Consider the following 20,764-nt stretch of genomic DNA (forward strand, 5'->3'; position numbering starts at 1 on the left):
GAGAAGGATGGTAATAACATTTTCTATCTTTTACCCACCATTTAAGTATTAGTGGGGATAAGGAAGTTGAATAAATTATTTTAGGAAAGACTACAAAAACTAGGTTCTGAGAAGAACACAAGGAAGGCAGCAAAACTGGATTATGAAAAGAAAACTAAAGAAAAGATTAAGTAGTTAGTACTTAATAGTTAATCAAGCAGAATTTGTGAAAGGAAGGAAGGAAAGAAGAAAGAATTGCTCTTTTTAAGTGCTTTGGAGATAGAGAAGACCTGTTTTATCAATTTTTTTTTTTAAGCACTAAAAGATTCCAACATAGGGCCTCCCTGGTGGCGCAAGGGGTTAAGATGCAACCTATGAAGCTCGCCACAGTCCCTGCAGCATGAGTTCGATCCCAAGCCGGGGAGCTGACCCACATGGTGCAGCAGACCTCTCCTGACTCGCCCGCTGCTCCCCTCAGCAGTGTATTTCAGTCGATCTGCCTATTCTGTTTCCCCCTCTGTCTAGTGAATCCTCTCACCCCCCACACCTCTAGCCTGTACCCTAGTTCTTGTCTGCATAAATAAATAAATCTTAAAAAAAAAAACAACAGAAGGATGGGAAAGGTCAAAGTGGGGAATGCAGACAACTTTCCATCCCCATCTATTTCTTGATTTGTTTCCTTCTCCTTTTATGAAAGTTTTTAATCTGAGTAAACAAACAGAAACATATTAAAACTTCAAAATTAATTTAGTATTTCTCATGATGAATACATTATTTGAAGCAATGCTTTCAAAGACTTTGGGAGTCTTGAACATATGGACTAAGTGAAGATTGTTTATAAACAAACACACCCAACAAATGTTTTGCTGTTACAGAAATAACTTAAAGGGAACACTTTGTATGGGAATTTATAATTTTGATCACCCTAGGGATCCCTTATGTATTCATTTTGGTATATTAGTTCTAGATAATTTGATAAGGACTTAACCAATGCCTTTTTAAATGATTTTTTCAATAACTGTATGAAGGTGTTATTCACATAAGTTATGATTCACCCATTTAAAGTGTAAGGTTCAATGGTTTTGGTATATTCATAGAGTTGTGCAACCATCACCACAATAAATTTTAGAACATTTCATCACCCTGAAAAGAAACTCCGTAAGCATTACAGTCACTTCCCATTTTCCTTCAGACCTTCCTTGATGCACCTGTTCCATCCATCCCTAGTCAACCACTGGTCTATTCTCTGTCTCAATAGATTTGCCTATGCTGGATCTTTCATATAAGCAGAATCCTGCAATAGACAATATGTGACTTTTCATTACTTCTTTCACTGATTAACATGTTTTCAAGGATCATTCATATGGTAGCATGTATTTGTATTTCACTCCTTTTCAAGGCCAAATAATATTGTATGGATGTGCCCTATTTTGTTTATCTATTCATCAGTTGATGGGCATTTGGACTGATTCAGCTATCATGAATAATGCTGCTTTGAACATTCATGTGCAAGGTTTTGTGCCCTTGGGTATATGTCAAAGAGCGGAATTGCTGCACCATATGGTAACTATGTGTAACCTTTTGAGAAAATACCAGACTGCTTTCCATAACAGCTGCTCCATTTTCTATTCCCACCAACAGTACATGAGGGTTCCAATTTCTCATGTTCTTACCAACACTTATTATCTCTCATTTTAATATAGCCGTCCTAGTGGTATTTCATTAAGGTTTGATTTGCTTCTTCTTTAGGACTAATGATGATGAACAAATTTCCTTGTGTTTATTGAAAATCAGTATATCTTCTTTGGAGAGATGTCTATTGAGGTCCTTTGCCCAATTTTAAATTGAGGTGTCTTTTTATTATTGAGTTCTAAGAGTTCTCTATATTTTTCCAGATCAAGTTCCTGATAAGATACATGATTTGCAAATATTTTCTCTCAATCTGTGAGTTGTCTTTTTATTTGATAGATGCTGTAGAATGATTTTTAATTTTGTGTAAAGTACAATTTATCTTTTTTTTTTCTTGTATTTCTGGTATCATGTCTAAGAAACACTGCCTATTCCCAGGTCAGGATGACATAGGCCTGTGTTTTCTTCTCAGAGTTTTATAGTTTTTAAACTTAAATTCAGTATTTGATCCATTTAGAGTTAATTTTTATACATGGTGCGAACTAGGGATGCAACTTATTTCTTTTGCATGTGGATATCCATTTTTTAAATTATTGTTCTGTTGAATTGTTTTTGCACCCTTGTTGAAAAATCAATTGACTTTAAATGTAAGAGTTTATTTCTGGATTATTAATTCCATTCCATTGATCTATATTCCAGTACCACACTGTCTTGATTAATGTAACTTTGTAGTAAGTTTTGAAATCGGTGAGTCTCAAGCAAATTTGTTATTCTCTTTGAAGATCTTTTTGGTTATTCCAGGTCTGTTCCATATCCATACGAATTTCAGGATTGGCTTGTTAATTTCTATAAAAAAGTCAGCATAGATTTTGATAGACTGCATTCGATCTATAGATCAACTTGGGAACTATTAAGGATATTAACTCTCTTGATCCATGAAAATTGATGTATGTCCATTTAGGTCTTTAATTTCTTTTGATGATGTTTTATATTTTTCAGAATATAAATCTTTAATTTCTTTCATTTTATTCCAAATTGACTTATTCTGTTCAATGCTATTATAAATAGAATTTTTAAAAAAATTTTAAAATATTCATTGTATGTATACAGAAATACAATGAATGTATAATGATTATACATCCTGCAACCTTTTGAAACATGTTTATTCTGGTAGATTTTAGAGGACTACTTGTGATTTTCTGTTATATGCATATATGTACATATATATAGATATATAAAATATTATATATCTATATATAAAAGATTACATTATTTGTAAATAGAGATAGTTTTGTTTCTTTCCCGAGTTGGCTGCCTTTTTTTTCCCTTGCCTAATTTTCCTGGAACCTTTCCTTAGAAGCTTTACTACAATGTTGAATTGAAATATCAATAGCAGATATCCTTGTTTTGTTCCTAATTTTAGGGGAACCCATTCAGTCTTTCACCATTAAGTATGATGTTAGCTGTGAGTTTATAAGATGCTATTTATCAAGTTAGAAAATAATCTTCCATTACCAGTTTGTTGAATGTTTTTATCATGAGGAAGTGCTGAATTTTATTTCAAATACTTCTTCCTGCTTCTGTTGAGATGATTATTAATTTTGCATGCAATCTTGCATTCCCCGGATAAATCACACCTGGTCATGGAGTATTATCCTCTTTGTATGTTGATGGATTCATATTTTGCTGTGGATTTTTGTGTATTTATGACAGATATTGGTCTATGGTCTTCTTCCTTAAGATATCTTTGTCTGGTTTTGTTGTCGGGGTTATAGTGATCACACAGAACAAGTTGGAAGTGTCTCTTCCACTTCAAGTTATGTAAGTGTTTGCAAAGGATTAGTACAAGTTTTTCTTTAAATACTTCATTAAATACACCAGTAAAGCTTTATGGAGCTGGGCTTTGATTTGGAGAGGGGCATTGGCTTTTCGATTACTTACTCAGCCTCTGTATCTGCCACAGGTGTACTGAAATTTTCTATTTCTCCTTGAATCAATTTCAGTAGGTTTTAACTTTCTAGAAATTTGTCCTTTTCATCTAAATTGTCAAATTTGATGGCACAGTTAATAGTGTTCCTTTATAATCATCTTTATCTCCTTAAAGCTGGTAGTAACGTCTCTACTTTCCTTTCTGATTTTTTTTTTTAGATTTATTTATTTATTTATTTATTTATTTATTCATTCATACAAGAGCTGGGGTACTGGTCAGAGATGCGGGGGATGAGAGGATTCACCAGAGACAGAGTGGGGGAAAAGGACAGGCAGACGGACTGAAATACACTGCTGAGGGGACCAGTGGGTGAGTCAGGAGAGGTCTGCTGCACCATGTGGGTCACCTCCCTGGCTGGCGAATTGAACTCATGCTGCAGTGGCTGCACACAGCTTCATAGGTTGCGTCTTAACCCCTTGCACCACCAGAGAGGCCCCTCATTTCTGATTTTAAAAATTTGAGTCTTCACTCTTTTTCTTAGTGAGTAGGAGGTTTAACAGCATCCCTGGTCTCAGCCTAATAATCAGTAGCATTTACCCACTCCAGTTCTGATAAGCAAATGTTCCCAGACGTTGGCAAATGTGCCATGGGAACAAAATGACCTCTGGTAAAAACCACTGCTTTAGGGTCGTCCCTGATGACCTAGGGGTTAAGTCTCAGCAACATTACCTCAATGACCTGAGTTCTGAGTTCAATCCCAGTGAGCTAACCCACATATGGTCCAGCAGACTTCTCCTGAGTAGCCCACTGGTCCCCTAAGTAGCGTTATTTCAGTAAATCTGCCTGTTCTGCACCCCTCTCTGTCTCTGGTGAATCCTTTTAACCCCCCACCCAACATCTCTGGCCTATACCTCAGTTCTACGCAAAAATTAACGCTGTTTTAACCCTAAGAATTACAGATAAGTATAGAGAAGGATAATTAATCAAACCCTCAGTATGTTTTTGTGATACATGTGGGATTCTGTGTAGTTCTATTTGTAATGTTTAAGATAATTAGTGTTTGATTATATAACAGATTAAACTTATGTTTCTAATTTAAAATATGTACATAAGGAATTGATTTTAGCTTGTGATGACAGTATTAGAAGTTTGCAAACAGTATTAGAACATTTGAAAGAATTTATTTAGAAGTTTTATTTATTAGATTTACTAGGATCTGTGACATTCTTGGGGGGAAGTTGTTAGGAAACAATTGATATAAACAGAAAATAAAATATGCTAAATGTATAAATTTGGTTTAAAATTCTTTAAGAGAATTTTATTACTTGTAAAAGTCACTGTAAAAGTATTGATAAAAGTGCAATTATATTTATAAAGAAATTAACAAGATTTATAAGTTGAACTTAAGTTTCAAGATTTTGTTTTTTAAATTTTTTAATTTATTTAATTTGAGTCAAATTATTTCCAAGAACCAAATTAGCCTCTGAATAATATCTTGTGTGCAAAACCCATCCTTGAGGACACAAAAGAACTTCACATGGACAATGAAAAGTTAGTTGCCTCATAAGGGGTGTGACTGATGGTTTTACACATAGTCCCTGGAGGTTGAGAGGAACAGGCTTACATCCTCTTATTTCACAGAATCACTTTCTGGAATGATGAATAAAATGTATGACTAAAAATGAGAAAATCAAGGGGGATATCATGCGGAAAATTATTCCTTCAAAATGAGGGAAAACGAAAGGCATTAACATTTTAGTGTTTTTAAATTTTAATTCGAGGGGAACATATTTGGGATAAGGTGCCAATATGCTTCTAAATCAATTTTTTAAGCTATGGGATAGGAAGATCGTGTGTAAAGAATCTTGACTGGTGTTTCTTAAATTTTAATATGCATATAAATCACATGGGGATCTTGTTAAAAGACCAGTTCTACTATGTGATGGGATGGAGGTGGTAACTAATATTATGTTGGTAATCAATTTGCAATATATATCAAATCAACATGTACACCTTACATTTACATAACGTGATATTTCAATTATATCTCAAAGCTGGGGAAGTATTAAAAATAAAAAAAGCTAAAAAATGGCACAACCAAGTTGTGTTTATAATTAAAATTGCTTGTCTTATAAATGAATGCGATGAATATATATCGTAGTGTTTCAAAAAAAACAATTCTGATGTAATAAATCTGCAGTGCGGTCTGAGAGTCTGCATTCTAACAAGCTCCCAGGAGATGGTTCCATTATCAGTCCCATTGTTATAAGGCAGGGTGAGGTGAGGGGCACCCCAGGACCCCCAAACCTGCCTGATCTAAATAGGTTCTGCCATCAGCCACATCAAGATAAACATACTCTAGTGCATAGGACCATTAATGGAAAGGAACTTCAATACAATTAGTGTACAATAAAGAAAAAGGATAGATAATAATTTCCAAATCAAGCACCCAAGTTACCCATCACCCCCAGCCAAATTGGGTTGACACAAAGTTGGACTGCCAAGTCCCCAAAGCTTGCCGTAAGTCTAAGGCACCTTTCTGAAGGGGCCAGACAAGTCTGGAAGGAAAAGAGCCAAATCTAAATCAAGATAAAAGCTGCCAACGTTAACCTCCCCACAGGTCTCTCACCCACATCTCTGTCTCAAGTGTCTCCTTCCATGTCCCCAAATCCCTGTTACAAGTCCAAGGCAGAGAAACAAGTACAGCTTCTTCACATGACTGCTCCATGTGTCTCTTCCAGGTCTCCTTCCTTCTTCCAATCTTCTCTCTCAATCTTCTTCCAGTCCCTTCTCTATTTCTTCTGAATTCTGTTGTTTCCCCTTTCTACAAATACCAATTGGGATGTATCGTTTCCCATAGCACCATTAACTTTCTCCTTATATCTTAAGTGTTTTGTAATATGAATACCAGACTGACCATTCAAATGTTTTCCAGATCTTGGTGGCGCAAGGGGTTAAGATGCAAACTATGAAGCTAGCCGCACTGCAGCACGAGTTTGATCCTTGACCAGGGAGCTACCCACATGGCCCAGCAGACCTCTCCTGACTAACCCGCTGCTCCCCCAGCAGTGTATTTCGGTCAATCCACCTGTTCTGCTCCTCACTCTGTCTCAGGTGAATCCTCTCACCTCCTCCCCACCCCCCCCCCCCGCACCTCTGGCCTGTACCCCAGTTCCTGTATGCATAAATAAATCTTTTTTTTAAGATATATTTATTTATACATACAAGATCTGGATACAGGCCAGAGATGTGGGGAGGCGGGGCGCGAGAGGATTCACCAGAGACAGAACGTGGAACAGAACAGGCAGACTGACTGAAATACACTGCTGAGGGGAGCAGTGGGTGAGACAGGAGAGGTCTGCTTCACCATGTGGTTTCTCCCTGGCCAGCCAGGGATCAAACTTGTGCTGCAGAGGCTGTGGATTGCTTCATAGTGCGGTGCTTAACCCCTTGCACCACCAAGGAGGCCTGCGTAAATAAATCTTAAAAAAAAAAGAAAAAAACACCATCAAAAGTTTTCTAGATCTTCAGGATCTAAATCTGTATAAGCATGCATGTATATGCCTGCATTATTCTTTCTAAAAATTTTTAAGGATCTTCATTTGGCCTTTGCCAAATCTCCATGACCTTATTGAGACCTTATTTTGGGATCCCCTGCCTTAGTCCTGCTAACAAGCACTTTTGGTAGTGTTTCAACACCCTCATACCTCCATTACTGGGATCCAAATTATGGTCTGCCGAAGAGCCAGCTTCCTCCAAATGGAGACGACCAGCTTCTTCCCTAGCCTTTCATCAAACCAATCTTTTTTCATCCTGCATAAGCAATGTATTTAACAGAGACTATATGTGTGTCCAATTAGGTCAGTGGGAGACAAAAATAAAGGCAAACAATTCTATCATCTTTTGAGGGTTCTGCCTATAAAAGGGACAGAATTTTTTCCAACTCGTGAGATCTACAAGGGTGAAGGGACTATAAGACCAGTAATATCCAGCAGGCTGACCCCATTCATTCAATCCCCCCACTGGGAATTGACGAAAAGGGAACTGCTCTGCTGCAGAGCTGCTTCCTTGACCATACTGGGCACCTCCTCTGGCATGGGAAGGAGAAATCATTTCACATTACGGAGGGCCAGTGAAGCTGGCTGAGCCCTCACAGCCTCCTCAGGAGGGGCACTGGTCACATGGAAGGGATTTTGGCCTAGTGGGTTTAAGGCCACACGAGGAGGCAGTCCTTCTTTTCCTGTTTCCCTATTACTACTATCAGGTAAGGGGAATGGCCAAGTCACTGTTCTCTGGGTCATCAAATGGGCTTCCTATTTGTGTACCTGCTCTTGCACTTTTTCAACCTTTAAATGGGCTACTTCCTGTTCTGAATCTGATTTCTGGAGGCTACTTGTACCCTGTCCTCCAATTTCTGTATCTGCCCTTGCAGTTTTTCAAAAGAAATTTCAACATTTAAATCAACCTTCTCCAAATCTGATTTCTGGAGGGGATCTACCTTGTCCAAATCCAGTTTTTTGGAGGGCACCCTGTATCTGTTCTTGAGATTTTTATATCTGAGCCTGTAAATTTTTATTTGAAGGTTTACTCTCTTTTAGACCAAATAGTATGTATACTTATGTAACCAAGAGGACTATAAACATAAATCAAAGATGTGTGTACGGATTTCCACTATATGCCCATATAATCCTCAACAATAAAGACATTAATTTGTCAATACCAGGGCCTCCCTGATGGCGCAGGCAGTTGAGCAGAGCACTGTGAAGCTGTCCAAAGCCTCTGCAGTGCGGGTTCGATCCCTGCCAGCTGGGGAGAATCCCATTTGGTGCAGCAGACCTCTCCTGTCTCACCCACTGATCCCCTCAGAGTGTATTTTGTCAGTCTGCCTGTTCTGTTCCCCGCTCTGTCTCTGGTGAATCCTCTCACCCTCCCATGCATTTGGCCTGTACCCCAGTTCTTTTTTTTTTTTTTTTTAATAGAGGCATGTTTTATTTATTTATTTGTTTGTTAGTTTGCTTCGTTTATACATGCACTGGGTACAGTCAGAAGCGCAGGAGGGTGAGAGAATTCACCAGAGCCAGAGCCGGGAGCAGAGCAGGCAGAAGGACCGAAGTACACTGCTGAGGGGAGCAGCGGGCGGCAGGGGAGGTCTGCGCGCCATGTGGGATCCTCCTCCGGTGGCCGGGGAGCAGCCGGGGATCGAACCGGCGCCGCAGAGGCTGCGGGCAGCTTCGCAACCCAGCGCTCAACCGCTGCGCCACCGGGGAGGCCCATGTACCCCAGTTCTTGTATAAGTAAACCTTTTAAAAAAAATTGTCAATACCAGGCTTTACAAAATTTGTCAATTCAAAACTTATGATTGAAAAAGTAGGAGCCGGGGGTGTAAGGGAAGCAGAGCAACCCAAACTGATGGTTGAACCCATGACTAGTTTCAAAAAAAAAAAAAAATTTCCAGGGCCACCCTGGTGGCGTAGGGGTCAAGTTTCAGTACTATCATACTATCGTGGTACTGCCACTGCTGCCCAAGTTCGATCCCCCATCAAGGAGCTAACCCACGTGGTGCAGCAGGCTTCATCTATCTTGCCCACTGCTCCCCTCAGCAGCGTATTTTAGTAAATCTGCCTGTTCTGCTCCCCACTCTGTCTCTGGTGAATCTTCTCACCTCTTGTGCCTCTGGCCTACACCCCAGTTCTTGTATGCATAAATAAAACTTTAAAAAAAAATTCCAAATCAGGGCCTCCCCGGTGGTACAGCAGGTTGAGCACAGAGCTGTGAAGCTGTCTGCAGCCTCTGCAGCACGGATTTAATTCCTGGCCGGTCAGGGAGAGACCCACATGGCAGACCTCTCCTGTTTCACCCGCTGCTCCCCTCAGCAGTGCTTTCGGTCCGTCTGCCTGTTCTGTTCCCCGCTCTGTCTCTGGTGAATCATCTCACCCTCCCCTGCCTCTAGCCTGTACCCCAACTATTGTATAAATAAAAAATAAATAAAATAAATCTTTTTAAAAATTTTCCAAATCAATTCCTGCCAGGGGTCTTGCAATTGCTCTGCACCTTTAGGTGACGCAAGAAGATCCCTGGGCTGGTCAACCCCTGGTACCCCCAACTGGCTGGCTTGCCAACTGTTACAGGGCAATAAGGGGCACTAAAACTGGCAAAGGGAAGTGCCCAAATAGTTTACCGGTCACTGTCAGAGTTTTTCACCCAAGTGCACAATTGCAAGACCACTCTGGCTCAGGGAAAAATAATGGGATTTATTTAACAACCGGGGGAAACAAAGAGACACTGAGGCCACAAGTGGCCAATTATCTCACCCCAGATAAGTGTCCGGTGTTCAGATGTCCTAACCAAAATGGCATCCAAGATGGCATCTTCCCACCACTGAAGATCTGGAACACATATTCCAAACAAAGACCACGCTCCCAAAGTGGCATCTTCCCGCCATTGGGGGGCCTAGAGTGCGTAGCAGCCAGAGGTAGCAGGCAGGAATCCAAGGCTGACAGCAGGAGACACTCACCAGGGCCTGCGAAATGCACCTGAGACAACAGCAGAACGTATCAGACAAGCAACACTGGCAACAGCTGCTGCAGCCTAACAACCCAACAAATGGCCTGCATCCACACAGCTCAGCAAGGCACCCAACTTCGGCCTTTGCCTTCCTGGGCTGTAATGGCAGCAAAGCTGGGAACAGTTTCAGCCACCTGGCTACCTGCAAATCTTCTCAACTTTTCTCCTCTGAGATCAGCCACTGTTAGCTTCTCCACATCCTTCGGCAGCCAGCAACAGGGTTTTCAGTAGCCTGGGCCTCTCCTTGTTTTTCGGAAGCCCGAAACAGCAGCCTGGCAGAGGAGCCTGGTGGGGGCTGGAATGGCTGACTCTGGGACCTGCTTCTGCATCAGAGTCCCCACCCCCACGGATTCTTCATTGCCACGTGGCCCAATTTATCCACACCTGCGACCCCCTCCAGGGGGCGCCACCTGTAACATCCTTAGCTCCAGCCTTGCCCTTTAGAGCACCCCCCCACCCACCGCCTTGCACCAGGACAACACTTGAGGCAGCAAGAAATCAGAGGATCAGGCTCTATAATTCTGTTCGCTAAATAATGAAGATTATGCTTCACTTTCATAAGCAAATACTAAAAAAAAAACCTTTTGCCCTCATATGGTAGAAAGGAATGAGGAGGGTTAGCTGGTTACCTTCCTCATTCCCATAGATGCCAACACAGACTTCCATCTTCAGCAGCATGGTTATCTATCAGCAGGGAACCTCCAGTTCGTAAAAAACACAATATCCGTGAAGTGCAATAAAACAAAGCTCAGTAATGGTTTTTTTAAAAAGGTGTGATGGTACTCATGCCCCACCATTTAAATCCTTTTCTTGGAGGATCAGTAGGCTGGGCCGGCTCCCCAGGTGGTACTAATGGGCAATCAAGTCTAAATACAACTGATCCAGGTGGACCAATTGTTTAACAAATAAGGAATTTGAGAAAACCACACCCCTTCCAAGAGTCAGTCTCTGTGACAAAGACCTCAGGCCCCTGGATTCAGTCAACCTAAAAAGAAGCCACTATAATACTGGCTGACATTGAGGGGAGGAAAGTTTATCTTTCTGAAAAATAATCTATAATTTAAACCTTGTTAAATTATCAACTAACGGGGCCTCCCTGGTGGCACAAGGGATTAAGACGCAACCTATGAAGCTATCAGCAGCCACTGCAGCACGAGTTCAATCCCCGGTCAGGGAGCAACCCACATGGCACAGCAGACCTCTCCTGACTTGCCTGCTGCTCCCCTTAGGAGTGTATTTCAGTCAATCTGCCTGTTCTGTTCCCCACTCTGTCTCTGGTGAATCCTCTCACCCCCCACACCTCTGGTCTATATCCCAGTTGTTGTATGCATAAATAAATCTTTAAAAAAAGGGGGGGGGCAACTGCATACAAGATTGCACATACGTAATCCTGGACACAGGGTTATGACCATGTTTTATGCCACTTAGCATGGGAGAAACCCTGTGTAGGAGATTGGGAACCAGCTGCCGAGAAAGAAATTTGATGACATAATTTGAATTCCTGTATCCAGAATTCACTCCACCTCTGCCCTTCCCAGATAAGTGAGCTGATAAATTCCCTTTCTTACTTAGGCTAGTTTGAGTCAGTTTTTTGTCACTGCAATCAAAAGAGCCTGACTTAGAGATTCATCAAATGAAAAATCTAGACGAACATCTGATACTGTGGCTCACACTATGGTACCTAAAGCAGCAGCCTGGGCCTCATCTGGATACTTCTTACACATGCAAATCCTGGAATCCTATCCCAAACCTACTGAATCAGAAAGTCTGGAGGTGGAAGCCAGACATCAGTTTTAATAAACCCTCCAGATGATCTCGGTCCATACTAAAGTTTGAGAAACTGGGTTCTAATACATCCCTTTCCACGAGATGTGAAAGCAGAAGCTCAGAAAAGGGAGGTAACTTGCTGAAGGTCACAAGACTAGTTAGTGGTGGCCCCAGACCCTCTTAGTAATCCCAGGAGTATGAGGTTTGGGAAGGGGGGGCCACTTGGAGTTTTGAGGGAACTAACACATGGATTGGCAAATACAAGGGGGAAAAATATTTTGGGTCAAATAATACAGTATGGTTGGAAACACTTGCTGTGTGTTTCCACAGGAGTTTAGAGAATATTTTACTCATCTTGGCTCCCCAACTGAGCCAACTACAATGTGTTAAAGCTCCATGTCCAATGGCAGGAATCCAGGAGAGCCCTTTTTATGTGCCAGCAAAGAGGAATTTCTTAGAAAAGCTACAGGAATTATGCTGCTATCATATTTCACTTTGTGAAGTAAAGGAATAAAGAGGATGAAACAAAAAACAAGTGACTGGAGTTACTCTTGAGGGTCCCACCTCTCTAGTTGAGAAAAAGGGATTTTATTGTTGTTCCTGCCAGAGCAAAAGTGCCCCGCAGGGAAACTGGGCACCTAAGCTGGAGACTTGGAGAATAACTTGCGTTTTTGAACTTTTTTTTCAGGTGGAGGGAGAGAGTAGCAGTGTTCCAGAGTGTCCCTGGAAACTCTATTTAGTAGCCTGCTTTCCGATGATTTGCCCAGCCTGCCCCCGGGACGTGGTCCATCCAGAGGCAAATCTTAACGAAGAAAGGCCCTGGCACCAGAGTTTCCAAAGCCTTCTCTTCGTCTCTCCTTCTCCGACTCTTGAGTATATAGAAGGGCACAGTAAGGAGCAAAACAAAGGATCAAGGGAAGCTGCTGGCATTACCTATTTTAGTGAATACTGCTTTAGTAGTCATGTACACTTTTTCTTTGGTTCAGTGCCTGTCCAGCAAGGTCCATGCCATCCAGGAAGGTACCTGGTTAAAAACAAAATAAAACCAAAACCTAAAGGAACGACACCCCCTCTCATATAAATCCATGATTCACATAGTCATTTATTCAGCAATTATTTATTGAATACCAACTATGTGCCAGGCACAGGCTTAGGCACTGGGGATCCTTGCCCTTTGGAACTTACTTTCTGTCTTTTGGGGGAGAAAGACAATAAACAAAACAAGTAAGTAATTATATTCATTAATATGAGTTGGTTGGCAATTAGTGCTATGGAGAAAAAATTAAGTAGGGAAAGAGAGAGAGAGCTGAGGGTGGTAAAGGAGGGCGTTTGAAAGCATCTACAAATTGGAAAGGCCTACTTGGAATCCAGTGGTCTTGGTCATCAACCCTCAAGAAGGATATTTTGAAACTGGCAAAGACGCTGTGAAAAAGACTCCTCCACCTATTGATGGAGAAATAACTACTATGATACCTACTATGGTATAGTTGAGCGCTCATTAAATATTCTATCTTCTCAGCCTAAGTTTCCCAGCCTTCCCTGCAGTTAGTCCCAGTCATAGGACTACTACCGGGCAGTGACTTGTGAGCAGAAGTGACAGTATGCTTCTGGGCTAAGGCATCTAAAAGCTCAGGTGAGGGCCTCCCCTGGTGGCGCAGCGGTTGAGCGCTGGGCTACAAGGCTGCCTGCAGCCTCTGCAGCGCTGGTTCGATCCCCGGCCGCCGGCAAGAGGGTCCCACATGGTGCGCAGACCTCTCCTGCCGCCCGCTGCTCCCCTCAGCAGTGTATTTCGTCAGTCTGTCTGTTCTATTCCCCACTCTGGCTCTGGTGAATTCTCTCACCCTCCCGCGCTTCTGACTGTACCCAGTGTTTGTAAAAATAAATTAATTAAAAAATAAATAAACCCTTTAAAAAAATAATAAAAGCTCAGGTGCCTCCTCCATCCTTCTCTTCCTTGTCTCAGTCATCTTGGAGGCACATATTCCTGATGGCTTCCTGTTGAGATGAAGGAGGGTATCCTGTTCTTCTTCAGACTTCATGTGAGGATAAAACACAGCTTCATGAAGTTAAGCTACTGAATTTCAGAGTTGTAACTGCAGCCTAGCCAACTTTACAATTGGACAAATAGGGCCTCCCTAGTGGACTAGGGGTTAAGTCTCAGCGCTACCACTGAAACGGCCTGAGTTCAATCCGCAGCCAGGCAGGGAGCTAACCCACATGGCGTAGCAGGCCTCACATGTCTTGCCCGCTGCTCCCCTCAGCAGTGTCTTTCAGTAGATCCGCCTGCTCTGCTCCTCACTCTATTTCTGGTGAATCCTCTCACCCTCCCACCTCTGGCCTACACCCCAGTTCTTCTATGCAAAGTAAACAAAATCTTAAAAAAAATAAAATTACACAAATAAACGTAGAATAACCAGATAGAGGGGTGAACACTGTAGAAGAAAAAGGAAGTGGCAGAGTTTATATTCTAGTTGAATTTATCTGCTAGTTGAAGACTAAAACTGTGACTGCAATTCAACATTCAAGGCCATGAATCATCAGAGTTTAATGAATGATGTAGACAGTGAAGGTTTTGGAAATTCAGGGACTGGAAAGATATCTAAAGGTGCCTGACACTCTAGTACTGGCAAACAACTGTAGAATTCTTAGAGGAGAGGGAGGAGGCTTTGAAGAAGTGGAGTTTGAACTTACCTTTGAGAGAACTATAGGATTCAAAGAGGCAGAAAATGGGGAAGGAAATGCAGGGAAGTAAAGCCAATGCAAAGATAAAGCCATGGGAATGGAGAAGGCATGTTCTGGGTAGAGCTGAGGATTCACTCAGGTACTAGGTTGAGGACAGATTCCAAAGGGCTTTGAATGTCAAGCCAATGAGTATGGGCTGGACTCTGTTGTTGACAATGAGTGCTGTGAACTGTTCTAGAACACCAGCTGAACCATTTACAATTGGGATAAGGGAATCTGTTAGGAAAGTACTGTAGCATGTAGTTAGGGAACCAAGGGAAGGGGGTTGTAGTGCTTTTTCCTTTGAAGTCAGGTCTACGGACCAGCAGCATCAACACTGTTTGATAGAAATGCAGAATCTCAGGCCTACCCCAGACCTACTGAAACAGAATTCTAACCAAATCCCTGGGTGATTCAGGCACATTAAAGTTTGAGAAGCACTGGTTCAACGGACACCAGCTGATGGTCTATCCTCAAGCCATTCTTCTTTTCCCTTAGTTTTATTTTCAGGCATTCACTCCTCCTCCGTGAAACCCATGTCACTCAGGGTACACTGAAATCCTCCCCAGCACCAGTTAGTCTGATGAATTTACACCATCATTCTCCATTTCCAGACTAACATTGTCAGCTTTATTGGGGACTTACTAAAAATGTACAATTAAAAATGTAAATTTTCAGGTCCCACCCCAGACAACTAAATCAGAAATTCTGATATTGGGGCCCTATAATTTGAATCCTATTAAGCCCACCTGGTGATTCAAATGCAGGCTTATATTTGAAAACCACTTGTCCTCACCAGTCATGTTGATCACATTCCTTTGATAGTGACTGGTTCTTGAATCCAGTCTTTTTTTTTTTCTAATTTTTTTTAAAGATTTTATTTATTCATTTATACAAGCACTGGGTACAGTCAGAAGCACGGGAGGGTGAGATAATTCACCAGAGCCAGAGTGGGGAACAGAACAGGCAGACTGACGAAGTACACTGCTGAGGGGAGCAGCAGGCGCAGCAGGAGAGGTCTGCAAGCCTTGTGGGACCCTCGCCGGTGGCCGGGGATCGAAATGGCGCTGCAGAGGCTGTGGGCAGCTTCGCAGCCCAGCGCTCAACCGCTGTGCCACCAGGGGAGGCCCTTGAATCCAGTCTTAAGCCAATCAGTGTCACCCTCTCCCTTGGCATCTCAATTGGATCAGAGATGGTCATGTGACCTAAGTTAGCCCAATCAGACTGAAGAGAAGGCTGCTAAAGAGAAGGCTGCTATTTACAATACAATTGAAAGGTTTTTTTCCTTCCCTTACCCTTTTTTTTTTAGATTTATTTATTTATGCATACAGGAACTGGGGTACAGGCCAGAGGTGCTGGGGTGGTGGGTAAGAGGATTCACCAGAGACAAAGTGGGGAACAGAACAGGCAGATTGACTAAAATACAAAATACACTGTTGAGGAGAGCAGCAGGCAAGTCAGGAGAGGTCTGCTGCACCATGTGGGTAGCTCCCTGGCCTGGGATCGAACTCGTGCTGCAGTGGCTGCGGCTAGCTTCATAGTTTGCATCTTAACCCCTTGGGCCACCAGGGAGGCCCTTCCCTTACCCTTCTTGATCAATACAACCGAGGTAGTTGTTGCCTTCTTTGTTGCTGACTGCCAGCATATGATCACGAGGAAACTAGTCTGAGGGTGGAGCTGAAAGGATCACAGAAAGAAGGAGCCAAAATCCTTGTGCTGTGCCTCTGATCTTCCTGTTCCCTGAAATAACACATTTCCTTATGACTTAAACCAGTTGGATTTGTGGTCTCCTGTATTTATGGCCAAAAATGTCATAACTACAGGTGAGATCAAGGAAGTATGTGGTCAGTGGGCATACCAAAAATATTCTAGAATGAGGAAAGATGTTTTCAGTTATCAGGAATTTCCCCGTCAAGTTCCCAAGCACTAGACCCTAGTAGAATAACCATTAAACTGAGAAAAGCAACTTACAACAAATAAAATGGAGCATTACTTCATGAGTGGGTCCCCATTTGTGTATTGGCTAAACATACACAAATAATTTTCTTAAAAGGAAGGGGGACTTAAGGCATCTTCTTTGGTGAAATGAAAAAAAAAATGTAGTAATATTCAAGAGGATCCCATCGTATATTGTGGTTTCAGGAAGTAAGAAAGTGTTGAAAAAAGGATGAAGACACAGGAACCAATCTGAAAGAGTTCCCCATGACTGAAGCTGAGACAATTTGAGAACAAGATAATGACAACAGTGAGTTATAACCAAAAGCTAAAGTAAATATCCATGAGTCCATAGGGATATAAATAAATAAATAAGTAAAGAAATGGGAGAGAAGGTACACCTCTTTTCTATAGAAGAGTTCCAATGAATTAATGTAGAATAAGGGAAATAATAAAATTAGCGGCCTCCCTGGTGGCGCAAGGGGTTAAGCATCAGCACTATGAAGCTGTCCACAGCCACTGCAGCACGATTTCCATCCCCGGCCAGGGAGCTGACCCACAGGGCACAGCTGACCTCTCCTGTCTTGTCCACTGTTCCCCTCAGCAGTGTATTTCAGTAAATCCACCTGTTCTGCCCCCCACTCTGTCTCTGGTGAAGCCTCTCACCCTCTGCACCTCTGGCCTGTCCCCCCTCCACTTGTATGCATAAATAAATAAATCTTTAAGAAAATTACCATCAGCACATACAGTAATCATTGTTGTAGGCATAATCCACTGATGGATACTAAATTATGAAAGGTTTAAGGGGAAACAGTATTTGCATACACTTGCATGGGGGAAACAGGCATATTAGACAAACTAGAGTGTCTACCTAGAATTTTCCCCTGAAATATGCCATGTGGGTTCAGAGACAGGTAAACTAAGAGATTTGGCTTAAAATTCCATGGCCAGGATTCTGTGGGTTACTTCAAGAAACAACAAGGGCCAACGCTGTTCAGAGGTCTTCAATTAGGATAGGGCTGAGTGTGGCCTGGTGCCTACAGTGGTCGCCTGTATCACGACTGAAGGACTTAACACGCTTGCCCCCTACTCCCAAACTCTACCCTGGGCTTACTTGTTGTTGGCGGGTGACGGGAGTTGTGCACACTAATGCCAGCACATAGATCTACTGGGATGCATTGAGTTTCCTCTGGATCCTTGGCTTGTTTGTGTTGGCAAGGGGCCACGTTCAGCTCCTCTCAAATTGGAACACATTCTCAGAAAGGGCTGGTCCCACCATCCTCATCTTGGTCGAGGCCAAAGTCTGGCTTCATTTTTTATTAAACTGCCATTTGTAACTTTCATCAAGCAGAATGACAACATGTCCAACTGTCTTCATTCAATATTTTCACAAGAGAGCCTTTTTGCTTCCCATGAGACCGTGTGATTTATTTATCTCCTTCATTGTGCAATAGGTTCTCCACCATTTCAGCTAGCACAATGTTCTGGAGAAAAATTTTGCTGTATCACACAGTGACTTCACTCACATTGGCAGTGATTGGTTTCGCACCTAGATCCACCAAGCCTACACCCCAGGGACTGGAACGACATTGCCAGAAACATCTCTGCTTTTGATTGCTAGTGCCCGGAGGGTTGGCCCACCCACCTCTTGCCCATCTTAACCTGTTCATACCAAACTAACCCTTGATACTACATATTTTACATATTTACAAATATTACAAACGGGGAAACTGAGTCCTAGACTATGTAGTCTAGAGACCATGCCAATTAGTTAGTGGCAAAGCTCTTCATTTCCTGCTTCTCTTTCTGATCGTTTTGCCATCCCAACCTGCCCCCTGTCACAGCCAGGTGTTAAGGCAGCAGGACCTTGAGAGCCATCCTCTGGCTGATTCCAGACCTGGCTGTACACTCACTAGCTATGGACCTTGGAGAAGCTTCTTAACATCCTTGTACCTCAGTTTCCTCAGCTGAACAATCCTTGATGGGTTGCCACGAGGATTTAGTAGCAAAGTACAAAGTATGTAAAATCTGCCATGGCTGGCATGGTATAAGATATGTTAATTATAGTCATCATCATCATCATCATCATCATCATCATCTCCATCGCCATAGTCCTAGCTCTGCAGCTCACTGTCTTGACTTGCGCCCAAGTTCCACGTACTCTTTGTACTCCGTTCCCTTGGGAAATAATGAATCTGTTTGAGACCATTCCATGGTATGTTTTTAGACTATTTGGCCACAAGTAAAGTTGCATTTGAAGTTCCAAGGACAGAGCTGGACCCTGAACACTGATCAGCTGTCTCCTCTGCCTGCCCTTTGCTACGAACCCACCCTGAGGGTCCACCAGTGGGATAGTGGCAAGGCTGAAGGACTTCTGCGCTACTCAGTCTCTGCCGTGTTTCCTGACCTGCCAGTGTCTAGGGATCACACTTGATCACCTGTCAAATATGCCTTGGGGCAGGAGCCGAAGTTGCCCACTCACTAATTGCCAGGAGATCAGCCCAAAGGCTATGGATAAAGATTTAACCTCAGGGGGCCTCCCCTGGTGGCGCAGGCAGTTGAGCACTGCACTTTGAAGCTGTCCCATAGCCTCTGCAGTGCCGGTTCGATCCAGGCTGGCCAGCGAGAATCCCACACGGTGTGAAAAAGCTCTACTGTCTCACCTGCTGCTCCCCTCAGCAGTGTATTGCATCAGTCTGCTGTTCTGCTCCCCGCTCTGTCTCTGGTGAATCCTCTCACCCTCCTGTGCATCTGGCCTGTACCCAGGTTCTTATATAAAATAAATAAATAAATCTTTTTAAAAAAAGATTTAACCTCAAATTCTGAGCACCCACGACTTTCCTTAATGTCACCAAATAGTGCCTGTGTAGGAGGTGAGTGATCAGGGCTCTGTCCTCAGAGAACTCCAAGACTGGAAGGCCTGGTCCCTCAGTCCCAGCCTCTTTCTGCTTCTGTTGGTCTTGATGGCATACTTCTGTTCATCTGAGAGTGTGTCAAAGAAAATGAGAGTCTGACTGGAACAGCATCAAAACATTAATTTTTAATTTTAGAATAAAGACTGTCTTGCTCTTGCTCTTTAGACTTATTTCCTTATAGTGATTTCTTCTTTAATGCAAGATTGTTTAAGGGAAAACATTTATTCTGGCTTTACTTCAGCTATTCAAGCAACTTTTAATATGATCTATTCATAATTTTGTTCTTTTTATTTTTTAAAAAGATCCATTTTTATTAATTTATGCATATAAGAATGGGGGTGTAGGCCAGAGGTACAGGTTGGGGGTGAGAAGATTCACCAGAGACAGAGTGGGGAGCAGGACAGGAGTATCTACTGAAATACACTGCTGAGGGGAGCAGCAGGTGAGACAGGAGAGGTCTGCCGTGCCATGTGGGTCAGCTCCTTCACTGGAGATAGAACTCATGAGGCAGGAGGCAGTGGCTGGTGATAGTTGATAGCACTGAGATTTTAACCCCTTCGCCACCAGGGAGGCCAATTTTGTTCTTTTTAAAAGAAAGTAAGATGAGCAGAGCACATATCACAGGTGAGCAGCTCAATGAATTTTTACAAACACAACAGATCCATGTAAGTAGCATCCAAATCAAGAGACAGGACATTAACTGCACCCCCAAAACCCTGCTTCTCCCCAGTACCTCCCTGCAATCACCGATCCCTCCCCCTCCCGCAATGACCAACCGCTATGGTGACTGCTAACTTCACAGATTGGTTTTGCCTGTTTTATACTATATATAAAAAAGATCACATAGTATATATGCTGTTGTGTGTGATTTCCTTCATTCAGTATTATTTACGAGGTCCATCTATATTCCGCACCAAGCGGTTTCTGTATTCCCATTGGTCTGTGCTAGTCCATTTTGTGACTATGCCGCCATGACTGATGGATGTCTGAGTCGCTTCCAATCTGCGGCTATTACAAACACGCTGCTGGGAGCATTCTCTCTCATATCCTTTGGTAAACATATGCCCTCATTTCTGTTGAGTGCACACCTAGAAGGGGAATGGCTAGACTTAGGGTCGTTGTATGCAGTTTTAATGTTTTATTTATTTTTATTTTTTTTATAGAGGCATGTTTTATTTATTTATTTGTTTGTTGGTTTGTTTGTTTATACATGCACTGGGTACAGTCAGAAGTGTAGGAGGGTGAGAGAATTCACCAGAGCCAGAGCAGGAACAGAACACGCAGACCGACGAAATACACTGCTGAGGGGAGCAGCGGGCGGCAG

At 42.5% G+C, this 20,764-nt stretch overlaps 1 long non-coding RNA gene across 1 annotated transcript in view; it reads right to left on the minus strand.

Moving 5' to 3' along the window:
- LOC119246294 (uncharacterized) overlaps window positions 1–20,764 on the minus strand; it is a 175,937-nt gene that overhangs the window by 41,447 nt on the left and 113,726 nt on the right. The window contains exon 4 of the long non-coding RNA XR_005125484.2: window positions 9,850–10,071. This is a non-coding gene — a long non-coding RNA (uncharacterized LOC119246294). The remainder of the gene's footprint in view (window positions 1–9,849; window positions 10,072–20,764) is intronic.

Source organism: Talpa occidentalis, unplaced genomic scaffold (assembly GCF_014898055.3).
Source record: "Talpa occidentalis isolate TD23 unplaced genomic scaffold, MPIMG_talOcc4v2.1 talOcc4.15, whole genome shotgun sequence".
NCBI classification, from domain to species: Eukaryota; Metazoa; Chordata; class Mammalia; order Eulipotyphla; family Talpidae; genus Talpa; species Talpa occidentalis.